The sequence below is a fragment of the Geotrypetes seraphini genome, chromosome 1, assembly GCF_902459505.1.
Source record: "Geotrypetes seraphini chromosome 1, aGeoSer1.1, whole genome shotgun sequence".
NCBI classification, from domain to species: Eukaryota; Metazoa; Chordata; class Amphibia; order Gymnophiona; family Dermophiidae; genus Geotrypetes; species Geotrypetes seraphini.
The window spans coordinates 251,812,610-251,825,487 of NC_047084.1; positions in this window are offsets into that span (position 1 = coordinate 251,812,610).

Here is a 12,878-nt window from a genome sequence, read left to right on the forward strand (position 1 = left end):
AACTATAATATTATATCGACAGAATCATCCATACCAAGAAAAGGCTTAAAACAACTAAGCTGCCCACTCCAACTCCCGTCAGGTATCAGAAGAATCTGCATGAATACCATAAGCCAGATCGTAAAAAGTAAGTATTCAACAGTATTTTAAATTTCTTATATGAAGAAAGGTTTAGTTGTGGACTTCATGTGAGAATTTTTCAAGCATTTGGGATTCTCCACCTTATAAGACTTTGCTACTTTTGATTCCTTGGATGTATTTAAGGGACATACCGGTACTTCTATACAGACACCTGACGCAGGCTTTTTGCTGAAACACTAACCATGTCTGCAGGCCAGTGTGCTTTCTCTTTGTGTCAGAAATAGATTGAATCATAGCATCCCATTGTTCTGCTGATTGAGAAGGAAGATCATAGACCAATAAGTGTAAAGAATAGGGAAAGAAAATGTGAAAACCCCAAAGTTCTGGATAAGAAAAAGTAGTGCAGAAAACAAAGGGGAAAGAATAATACCTTCACTTTTACTCCATGAGCAGGGAAAATGAAAAACCTGGTAATTTAGAGGAAGACACTGGAGGAAATATGGTTCATTGCCATGTCTCTGTAAGACATAGCACATCAAGACCACACTTCATAAGCAAATCTTTAACTAATAACAGTTCGAAGACTGTGACAGTTCAAAAGACCTAATGAAATTGAATGATATAGAGCAGTGTTCTTCAACCGCCGGTCCATGGACCGCAGCATTTATGAAATTTTCTGTCGGTCCACAGGGCCGGCACCTCCATTGGGCCCAAGAGATTGTTCTGTAGCCACCGGTCCTCGGTACGATCAGTGCGGCGTCTTCAGTCCGGCTCCGAGTGCTGCAGTGCACAAAGCTGTGGGAAGCGGCTCCTACCCGTGACCTACGCCTGACCCGGAAGCTTTCTCTCTGACATTGCAATGTCAGAGGAAAGGCTTCCAGATGAGGTGCGGGATGCGCGCGAGGAGCCGCTTCCCACAGCTTTGTGCAATGCAGCACTCAAGGAGCTGGCCCAAAGACCCTGTGTTGATTGCATCATGTACCGGCCTGAAGCTAACACCGGGGGGGCAGGCCAGAAGGCAAGGCACATGGAGGGAGAGAGAGACAACAACGTTAGGGGAAATGCTTTTATTTTTTTTTATTTAGTGATTTTACATCTGCCCTAATTGTCTGTCCTAACTGTTCAGGAAGAAATGCATTTGTTTGTTTTTCTTTGGGGGTTGTACTGCTTGCAGAGAGTCTTGCATCTTAGGATTTGTTTGTGAATATTAGTACTTTTAATTTTTGGTCCTGCATTTGCATGGGGTTATCTATTTTCTGGTAGGAATGAATGTTGAAAAACATACAGTGTGCTTTGTGTATTAAAATTTTGTGGTTAACCATTATGTGTTAATACGATTATATTGTATAAAAAATGAATAGCAAAAAATGGTTACAATTAGTACTATTATGGGGGCAGGGTCTGGGGCAGAGATTGGGTGGAGATGGGCACGACTTAGCCCAGTGTTCTTCAACTGCCGGTCCGCAGACCAGTGCCGGTCCACAAAATAATTATTTTATTTCTGCCGATCCATAGGTGTCAAAAAGTTGAAGAACACTGATGTAAAGGAGTAGAAGACAGAGAACAATAGTAGTTCATCAAAAGGGTTAGGGTTCAAACACCTAGTATCACAGGAATGCCACAGCATCAGTACACAAATACAGCATCAGCATTTGGGGCCAAAGGGAAGTGATCTGGTAAAAACAAAACAATTTCAACAGTCCAAGAACATTGCAACAGAACCCCCCCTCCAAAAAAAAAAAAAAAAAAAGAGAGAGAAAGGACCCCAAAATAAAATAAAGGACAAAGATTTCCAAAGTTTGCCCATGTGGAATGATATCCCCTAAGGGTAGTGCCACGAGGCTACTTCTTAGAGTCATTGGCACTATTTTAAATCCTGGCCAAGCTCTGGGCAGCAGCAGAAGGGCATTATTCCTGCCCAAGACCAATTTGATCACCAGTGGTGACTCTGAGTAGGTTTGGGGGTTGGGGGGGGGGGGGGAACTTATATTGAAGCAGTTTTCATTGAGGCAGAAGGGGATGTGGTGTCAGATGTGTATGTGGGGAGCAGGGGATTGGATTTATGTGAAGAGCCTTCAGGGAATCAGATGGGTGGGATCCAATATGGCGGGGTGGGGGGGGGGTTCAGACATGCTTGGAGGGTGGGGTGATCCAATCCTATCATCAGGGTTAGGGCCTTCTACATACTGAATTGCTGGTAGTGCAGCTTCACTTACCGCTTCCTCTTAAGTTGGTGATAAGTGCAGCTGTACTATCGCCAGTCATGACAGCTACTGATCGATGGTGACTAATGTGCTAGATGTCACAGCTAACCACTCCTTTGACTCCATGTCATACCTGCTCCCATTCACTTCTGTATTAGGCAGCCAACATGGGCTTTTTGTCATCTGGGCTGCTTTCTTACTGCAAAAGACGATAGAAGACCTGAACATGTATACTCTAGAGGAGAGGAGGATCAGGGGTGATATGACATTTAAATATTTGAGAGGTATTAATATAAAAACAAATCTTTAGCAAAGAAGGGAAATTGGTAAAATTAGAGGGCATAAATTGAAGTTGTGGGGTGGTAGACAGGAGTAATGTTAGAAAATTATTTTTCATGGAGAGGGTGGTGATGCCTGGAATGCCCTCCTGAGGAAGGTGGTGAAGAAAACAGTGACAGAATTTTAAAAAAATGTGGGATCAACACAGGATCTCTAATTAGAATATGAATGGTATAAATTAAAGAACTAAGGCCAATTCTGGGCAGATTTGCACACTGTGTCCCTTATATGGCAATTCAGTTTAGAAGGGGCTTGGGAGGGGTTCGACAGGAGCTCTAGCAATTTGGAACATGAGGACGGTGCTGAGCAGACTTTCATGGTCTGAATCCTGCAAATGATGAGATGGTTTGGATAGGCTAGAGTGAGCTTTGACAACAACTCCACTAGTTGGAACCTAAGGACAGTACTGGGCAGACTATGGCCAAGAAACAAAGAAAAAGGACACTTTAATTTAATCATGAAATTTTAATGTATGTAATTGTAGGTCAAGTCTTTATCTGCTGTCATTTACTTTGCTACTATGTTATTAGTGCAGCTTCATGCTAATTTCTACCACAGTGAGACCTTCATTAACCGCTAATAGCAGCTTAGTAAAATGGCCCCTTATTTCCTTTCTTTATTTTTTTTCATTTTCTTCTGCTATTAGGTTATTGGTAGCTCATTATTTATGTTTCATAATTTCAAAGTGAAGCAAGGTGAAAGTTTGTCTGGAGTGGGTCATATATGGGAACTCTTTTTGATTACTAAGGAATATTGTTTTTGTATCATGATTATTAAAACAGTATTATTCTTATTTATATCTTACAGTACATTAATTAGAATTTTTCTTTTATTGATTTTTATGTTTGTCCTTACCATATTCTTCTCCATGGTATTTGATACTCTCTTTTTGTTCTTAGGACGGTGGCTGCTGTTGCTTTAGATCCAGAATAGATTTTGTATAACTGATCCATGTGCCCCTGCAGCACACATGAGTGCCAAAGTATGCCTGGCTTACTTAACCTTATATATTGGCTGGACTAGAGACTACAGACCTGGACAATCCACTCAACCTCAGTCATTCTTCACCTTCCCCTCAATCAATGGATACACCCACAAGAAATTCATCAACAGACTCCTATCATACCAAGCTGCCTCCAAGGATCCTGAATGGAGCCAAATGGTCATAACATCCATATCCTACATGCACTTCAGAAAGCTCCTCAAAACGCACCTCTTCCCAAAACCAACAGCCCACTTTAAATCCACAGAAAAACTCTGCCGACTCCCATGTTGCTACTCTCAGACTATGAATTCCCTTACTTATTAACCTCCCTTCTTGGTTAGGTCCTCTTAATTCTCTCTCTGCAATCCTTCAGTCTCTCAGTTCTCTTCCCCTTTAATATAGCTCGCTCACACTTCTAAGCCATTTTTATGTAAACAGTAGAATCTCAGTTATCCAGCACCCATCTGAGATTGGTGAATGCCAGATAACTGGTTTTTCTGGTTGATTGAGAGTGCTGTATTAGAAACCTTGTCTAACCCAGATCTCAATTCCCTCTCCTCCTCCCACCCCGAAGCACCAGTGCGGCAGAGGTCCTGAGCCACAAAGCTCCCTCCCCTCCCTCAAGTTCTGAAGCAATAGAAGTAGATGGCAATCCTAAGCTGTGAACCCCTCGCTTGTTCTCTCCCTCCCTTCCTACCCCAAAGTGGGAGCTGGTATGGAGGCAGCGCTCAAAACAGATTGCTCACGGCCTGCCCTGACAGGGCCTTTCCTCTGATGTCAAGAGAGAGGGTGCTTTACGGCTCAGGACCACTGCCGCATTGGTGCTACAGGGCAGGAGGGGTTCACAGCTCAGGACTGCCACCACTTCTACTGCTTTGGGGCTTGAGGGAGGGAAGGGGGTTCACGGTTCAGGACTGCTACTGCTTATTTCACAGGATGTATTTTTCCCCCAGTGAGAGTGCCAATTAACTGAGTACCGATTAACTGAGATTCTACTGTAGCTTATTTTCCATCAGCCTGCTGAGTTTTTAAATTGTTGGCTAAAATTGTTATATAATAAAAAGTATATATATATTTTTTATTATTTTTTTTTTGGGGGGGGCTGCCATTCTTTTTTTGTGAGCAGTCAGTCATTTTTGGGTTTAGTTTGCCCTTTTTTCCTTTTGAAAATTCTATTATTTCAACATGTAAAGCTTATTTTTCATGCAGAAATGTACTTTTATAAAACTGTGTGACCACATATGTACATGGAAAATATATACATGGAAAGTATTTGCCTATTATTATGCAATCTATGCATAGGCATCCCCAGAGCTCTAGTGTGGCTGTAGCTGCAATGTACACAGATATTTTACATTTTTGTCAGGGCAGGTGTACTTTTGTGCATTGGCATTTGGCAACTTTTGTAGCTAGATCTGGAAAAGTACAGATACCTGTAGCAGATATTCTCCTAAGACACCAGGTATACATTCTCCCATGGACACTGTCTGGTGTAATATCACTTTAAATCTTAGAAAATTGTCCCCATAATGCTTGCGTGGGTGCCTTTCTGCCTGGTGCTGTAGCAGTGCCACTTCTCCCCCTGAAAAACTCTGCTGCATGACTCATCTTCTACCAACCTCACTACACTCATGTCACCCCTCTCCATAAATCACTTCACTGTCTCCCTATCCACCTTCACATACATTTCAAGCTCCTATTGCTGACCTATAAGTGTGTTCATTCTGCTGCCCCTCAATATTTCTCTTCTCCTTATACACCTCCCAGAATCCTCAGATAAGCTGCTCTTAGCTGTACCCTTCTCCTCCACTGCCAACTCTAGACTTTGTTCCTTTCACCTAGCTGCTCCCTATGCCTGGAATAAATTACCTGAGTTTGTCCGCGAAGCCCCTTCCCTTGTTTAAAAGCAGACTGAAAACCCACCTTTTTTATATACGACAGGGATCTCAAAGTCCCTCCTTAAGGGCTGCAATCCAGTTGGGTTTTCAGGATTTCCCCAATAAATATGCATTGAAAGCAGTGCATGCATATAGCTCTCATGCATATTCATTGGGGATATCCTGAAAACCCAACTGGATTGCGGCCCTCAAGGAGGGACTTTGAGACCCCTGATATATGAGCCTTCAATCCATAACCTTACTCCCCACTGTCCACCAACCCAGTCAGCATATTAACTGTTCCCCCTAACTATATCCATAACATCTTTTTGTCTGTTTAGATTGTAAGCTCTTTTGAGAAGGGACTATTTTCTTTGTGACTCTGTACAGTGCTGTGTATGTCTGGTAGCACTATAGAAATAATCAATAGTAGTAGTAGTAGTAGAACTCAGGACTCTGATATAAAAAGCATCAGCCACATAATTCACACCCTCCTTAAACATGTGGGGACAGGCGTCCCCAAGCTCCGAGAAACTAGTTTGCACTCTGGTATGATAGGGCAGCTGCTACATCTTTGATATCCAAAGCCAGCGCTTCAAACTGTCTTTAGGACCAATCCACCTTATAGTCCTTTGCGACCCTTCAGCATCACTCCTCCCTCACTAGAGAGATGCAACTGCTCATTTGCGCTACTGCATAATCTACTTTCGGCTGCACAGCTTCTGAAGTTTGGAGCCATAGGATAGAGTTAGACATAGCCTTGGCCACCTTCAGAAAGTCTTCAAGTGATTCCCACTGATGAACAGGAAAAAAGGACATCTATGCATTAGTGCCACTCATAATGGAGCACTGAGAGGTGGTGAGCAGCTGGGCCTCGAGTATCAACACAGATAAAGCATCAGAAAGGACTTGAGAAACCAAAAGCTAATTTGAAAAGGTGACGCACTGAGGGATCATCACCATGATCCGCAGCCTTTCCTGCCTCCTGACATTCAGATCTCAAAAGAGATCTTAAATCATCCACAGACATGGAGGAGCGATGTGATAAGGGCATGGAAACTTCAATCATCCCAGCTCTGCTTCGAAGGGTCAATGACACTGGGATCTGGTGTGGTATGAGACGGAGATGCCTGCTTGAGAGAAAGCAGCCCCTGAGGCGGAACCAATACACCTGTAAGCAGTGCTGCTCTTCCTGGACCTGGTAAATATGCTTTCTATAAAAATCTGATGTCAGAAAAGCCTGAAAGGCCCTAGACTGAAGAATCAGGCTCTCCTCCACCACAACGCGCTTACATTTTGCCCCTCATTACTTGCTGTCTCCAAGTGAGATCTCTTCCTTGCCGGCTGTGCTTTCCAGGGCTTATTGTGTTCTAACACATTGGAGGACTAATTAGAAGCTGAGCCTGAAGCTCTCACCCCTTCCTCCTGCGCATGGAACAGTCACTCCTCAGCTGCTACATCTCTGCAAAAAAACCAGGAATTGGGTATAGTCTGAACTGGGGCATTCATGACAAATAATCCCTACGCACGAGGTGTTTTGAGGCAGAAAATACAACTTAGAAAAAAGTACAAATCACTAAAAATCCAAGATGGCCGCTGCCAGAAAATTTGCACAAAAATAACCCATTGAAACCAAAATAAAAAAGTGATTTAGGGGTTTTGGAGGTGGGGGGGAACCTAACCTTAACCCTCAAAACTAATTTTTTTAGATCCCCAATTTTCCCCCCTAGGGAATAATGGGAGTAAACACTGTGACTACTGTTGTCTGTCAGCTTAAATCAGTATGCCTGCAAGGAAAGGATTTTTGTCTCAAAGACAGCTATAGCTCAAGTCTGTCGAAGGAGATCTGGTTGCCTTCAAGCGGACCTTAACCACGGAGTCCCACCCCAAAGTCCTTGTGATGTGTGTGTGTGTGTGGGGAGGAGGGGGGGGAGAATCTTTACAGCCAGATCCCAGAGGGTTGTTACACAGGGAGCCCCACAGCCTATGCTCAAGCATCTGGTGAATCACCAGGTGAGCAGTTCCTAGGGGAATGGATCCAGAGATCCTGAAGAAACACAAAGAAGGCTGGCTCTTCAGGTACTCAATGAGACTGCCGGGGGAAAGAACGCAGTCCCATGTGGATGGGCTGCTGCTCCCAGGCCAAAATAAATCTGAGGGGACCTTCAGGCACCAAAGCCATGTACAAAAAAGTTTGAAGACTGACAGCAAAAATATCGTAAGATAAAAACCAGAAGCAGAGCAGATCAAACACACCTTCTGAGTTCGCTTTCAAAAGGAAAAACTGAAAAGGGAGCTGTTCTCCACTGCAGAAGGGGAGTAGTTAAGAGTTTAAAGTGATACCTTTCTGCAGATTTGCGGCTAGTGGGAAGTAACAGCTAACATACGGGAATCCCATGTCTTCGCTAAAGAATGAGGATTTTAGTGAGTTGGTCACCAATTTTAGCACTTTTTGATGTCAGCTGCAAGGAAAGGCAACATCCCAAAAAGTCTGTGATATTATGGTGAACAGCAAGAAATACCACTGTATAGTTCAATTTTATATATGGTAAACAATCACTTAAATTAAGACTTCAATTTAATGAGTTTATTCAGTAAACTTAAAAAAATATACAAAACAGTTGCTTCAGAACATACTATTTTTGAAGCAAAACAATTTTTAATGAACAGCATGTTTAGTGTTCATAGAAGTATAATTTAGAAGATATAAATTTGGCAGTTTTTAAATGTAAAGTTATACAGTACAGTTACTTACCGTAACAGGTGTTATCCAAGGACAGCAGGAAGATATTCCCACATGTGGGTGACGCCATCCAAGGAGCTCTGGTACAGACACTTGAAAAGTGCAACGCCATTTAAAAAATTTAGAAAGTTTACAATAGCCTGCAGCGTGCATGCCAGGTATTAGTGAGAATGGATTGGCCACCGTGAGAATGGGCTACTGGGCTTGATGGACCATTAGTCTGACCCAGTAGGGCTATTCTTATGAGTGCCTTTCCACCCGACGAAAGCGCATGGTTCCTCAGTTCGTTAAGCAAGCTAAGAAGCCAACCAGGGGAGGTGGGTGGGTTGTGAGAATATCTGCCTGCTGTCCCTGGATAACACCTGTTACAGTAAGTAACTGTGCTTTATCCAGGACAAGCAGGCAGCATATTCTCACATGTGGGACGCCCTAGCTTACTAGAATGGGATGGAGGAATACTTGGCAATTAGGAAAATAAATTTTGCAATACTACTTGGCCAACGTGAACATCCTGTCTGGAATAAGATTCCAGACAGTAATGTGATGTGAATATGTGAACTGAGGACCAAGTAGCAGCTTTACAGATTTCATCAATAGGTGTTGAGTGAAGGAAATGACTGAAGCTGCCATAGCTCTGACTTTGTGTGTTATGACATGACTCTCCAGTTGTAACCCAGCCTGAGGATAACAGAAGGAAATACAAGAGGCCAACCATGTGGAAATCGTTCTCTTGGATATTGGATATCTGAACTTGTTAGGGTCAAAGGAGATGAAAAGTTGAGGTTATGTTCCATGAGATTGAGTTCTCTGCAAATAATAGGCTATTGCTTTTTTGCAGTCTAGAGTGTGAAGAGCCGTTTCCCCACGATGAGAATGAGGCTTAGGAAAAAATACTGGAAGTACAATGGATATATTAAGGTGGAATTCAGCGACAACCTTTGGAAGAAATTTGGGATGGTGTGAAGCACCACCTTATCATGGTAGAACACTGTGAAAGGAGGATTCGCCACCAGTGCTTGAAGTTCACTGACTTGAGCTAAAGTGAGATGAGAATGACCACTTTCCAAGTAAGATATTTGAGATGAGCCGCATACATTGGTTCAAAAGGAGGCTTCAGCAGTTTAGCAAGGACCACATTAAGATCCCAAACCACTGGAGGTGGCTTGACATTGAAAAGTCCTTTCATGAATCTGGACACAAGAGGATGAGCAGTGAGAGTTTTACCATTGACTGGTTTATGGAAATCATTGATAGCACTTAGATGAACTCTAATTGAAGTGGTTTTGAGACCTGAATTGGATAAATGTTGAAGATAATCCAATACTGAAGAGACAGAAGTGGAGCCTCATGATGATGAAGAATACACTAAGTGGAAAACCTTGTCAATTTCTGCTAATAACACAACTGCGTGGATGGTTTTCTGGCTGCTTCCAAGACAGGCTGAGAAAGATGAAGATCAATCGATGTTAGGCCAAGAGATGCCAAGCTGTCAGGTGCAACGCTGAAAGATTGGGATGCAGAAGAGACCTGTGATTCTGCATGAAAAGAGATGGGAAAACTTGAAGAGGTAGTTGAAGTAGCAGGGAAGTTGAAGTAGCAGGGAAAACTAAGATTTGTCTGGGCCACTGAGGAGCTATAAGAATCATGGTGGCTGATTCCTGCTTGAGCTTGACAAGCACTTTGAGAATGAGAGGGATTGAAGGAAAAGCATAGAGAAACTTACGAATCCAATCCAGTAGAAATGCATCCGCTCCCAGACGGTGAGAAGAGTACTGCTGGTATCAAAACTGAGGCAGTTTGTTGTTGTAGGGAGATGCAAATCTATCTGAGCCTCCCATTGAGAAAATATAGGAGATGCAGCACTGCGTTGCATGCCCATTCGTGAGGTCATAAAAACCTGCTGAGTCTGTCTGCAGGAGAATTCTGTTCCCCTTGAATGTATATTGTTTTCAGGAACATATTGCAAGCAATGGCCCAGTTCTAAATCTTTTGGGCCTCCTGACAAAGACAGAGACCCCGTAACTCCTTGTTTATGTAATACATCACAACCTGATTGTCTGTGCGGATAAGGTGGTCACAATGTGCTAAAAAGCTCCGAGAGCACTGTAGATCGCTCTGAGTTCCAACAGATTTATATGACAAAGGAGATCCTGGGCAGACCAGTGACCTTGCATGTTAAGACCGTCCAGATGAACTCCCCAAGCATAAGTGGACGAGTCTGTGGTCAGAATTTTATGATGAGGTGGTATGTGTAACAACAACCCTCTGGACAGATTGGAAGAGTTCATCCACCACTGCAGCAACTGTTGAAACAAAGGAGTAATTGTATTGTGTTGAGAGTGGATAGAGTGCTTGAGACCACAGAGCTGCGAGAGTCCATTGAGGTACCCTGCACTGTGAAAGCCATGTGACCCTGTAGTACCATCATTTGTCTGGCAGAGATTGAGGACAGATAAGTTTGACTGCAAAGCTGAATCAAATTGTTTTATCTTTGCTGCGGTAGACATGCTCTGAGCTGAATGGTATCGAGTAGAGCTCTGATGAATTGGAGTATGAGATGGCTGAAGTTGGAATTTGGGAAAATTGATTTTGAACCCCAATTATTGAAGGAAGAGAATTGTCATGCAAGTTGCTACTGCCACCCCTTGCGAAGTAGGGTCCTTGACCAGCCAGTCGCCAGGTAAGGAAAGACTTGAAGGCCCTGAGACCGTAATGCGGCTGCCACTACCACCAGGCACTTGGTGAATACTCTGGGAGAGGATGCAAGTCCAAAGGGTAGTACTTTGTATTCATAAGGGTGATGAGCCACCTGGAAATGGAGGAATTTCCTAGAGGCCAGATGCACTGGAATGTGAGTGTAGGCTTCTTTCAGATCCAGAGAGTCATTGCTATCTAAGAGGGGATATAAAGGTGCCAGGGATAACATCCGAAACTTTTCCTTCAATAGAAACTTGTTGAGACCCCTGAGGTGCAAAATTGGCTGAAGACTTCCCATCTTCTTTGGAACAAGAAAATACCGGAGTAAAACCCAAGGTTTCTCTGACCTGGAGACACCTGCTCGATGGCACTGAGGAGAAGAGATTCTATCTCCCGAAGAAGGGGGGATGTCTGCTGTGGGTGAGAAAAAGATTCCCTTGGAGGATGATCTGGAGGGATATTGATAAAGTGAAGAGAGTATCCCTCTTGAATGACTTTTAGAACCCAGAGGTCTGTGGTAATCAGTTCCCAGCGAGGATAATAGAGTTGAAGTCATCCTCCGATTGACTGAAGGAAAGGCTGGGATAGAGGAACAGCGGCTATGTTCTCTAGTAGCACGTCAAAAATACTGAGCAGGCTTCTGTGGAGCTGCTGCCTGAGCTTTTTGAGGACGTTGTTGCTTATGTTTCTTCTGCTGTGGTTGAGCAGCAGCAGCAGGTTTGGAAGAAAAGCGCCTTTGATAAGAAGACTTAAAAGGCTTGGTAGTTGAAGGCTTCAACTTGGATTTCACTAAGGCATCCCAATGTTTTTCATGGTCAGTAAGCTTTTGAGTGGCATTTTCAATAAAGTCACCAAAATAGCAAATCACCCAAGTATGGAATGTTTACTAATCTATCCTGGAGATTGATATTTATATCAGACCCTCTGAGCCATGTTAAATATCTCATTACCACTGACATAGCCAAGGCTCTGGAAGACAATTCAAAAGCATAAGCTGATCTTGCTATATTACCTCCTAGGCAGGGCAAGAGTATGAGAAATGTGACAAAATTCCTGTAATTGGTTTGAAGGAATGCATCTATCAAAAAAGAACAATTTCTTAACCAAATGCTTGACACAGCAGGAAATATAGAAATTGTAGTTGAGGACTCTGTTAACCAACTTTTGAAGAAACTTCTAAGAAGTAGTGTCATAAGCCTCTGTAGCACACTTAGGGACATCATCCGCTGAGTCAGACCGTAAGTCCGAGTCAAAGAAGTTCTTTGGTGGAGTGCATCAGGATCAATGATGATATCGAGACCGGTGTCAATTTGATAAAGATGACGATGTATGGTGTGATTTCCTTTTAAACTTGGTAGAGCGGGAAGGAGAGTGCTGCGTACACTTCAAAACAGTTGAAGAATGACAATACTGAACAGACTTGGAGAAGAGCGCTGATGTCTTGAAGAGCTGGAGCGACACTATGAGAAAACGTTGATGAGATACGCTGTTTTTATGTATGAAACATCGACGTGGTACCAGAGATCCAGCATTGGAATCACAGGACCTGGTAGCCTTATGCTCAGGCTGGGCCGGTACCGATGGAGTCAGTGTCGGAGCAAGAAGCTTGAACATGTCACTGACTTGGAAAAGAGCTTCGAGCTTCTCACGATTTGAGGGCACTGGTACTTTTTGGCATTCTGCTGATACCACTGGTGCCCTGTCTGGCCTTGGCAAGGGTGCGAGGGTGACCTTAAAGAGGATACACACCTCGATGTGGGACAGGCCAGATGTAAGAGCGATCGTCACTTGGTCGATGCAATAGTGACCTGCGAGACCTGTTGGGAAGCTGGCGGCTTTTTAGCTGGCCAATGGAGCGATGTCCCCTGGCGCTGACGCCGATGTCGATGCTTTTGATGTTGAAGGGTGTCCATACTGGTGCCAAATAACTTTTGTTGGAGTTTCCGACTCTT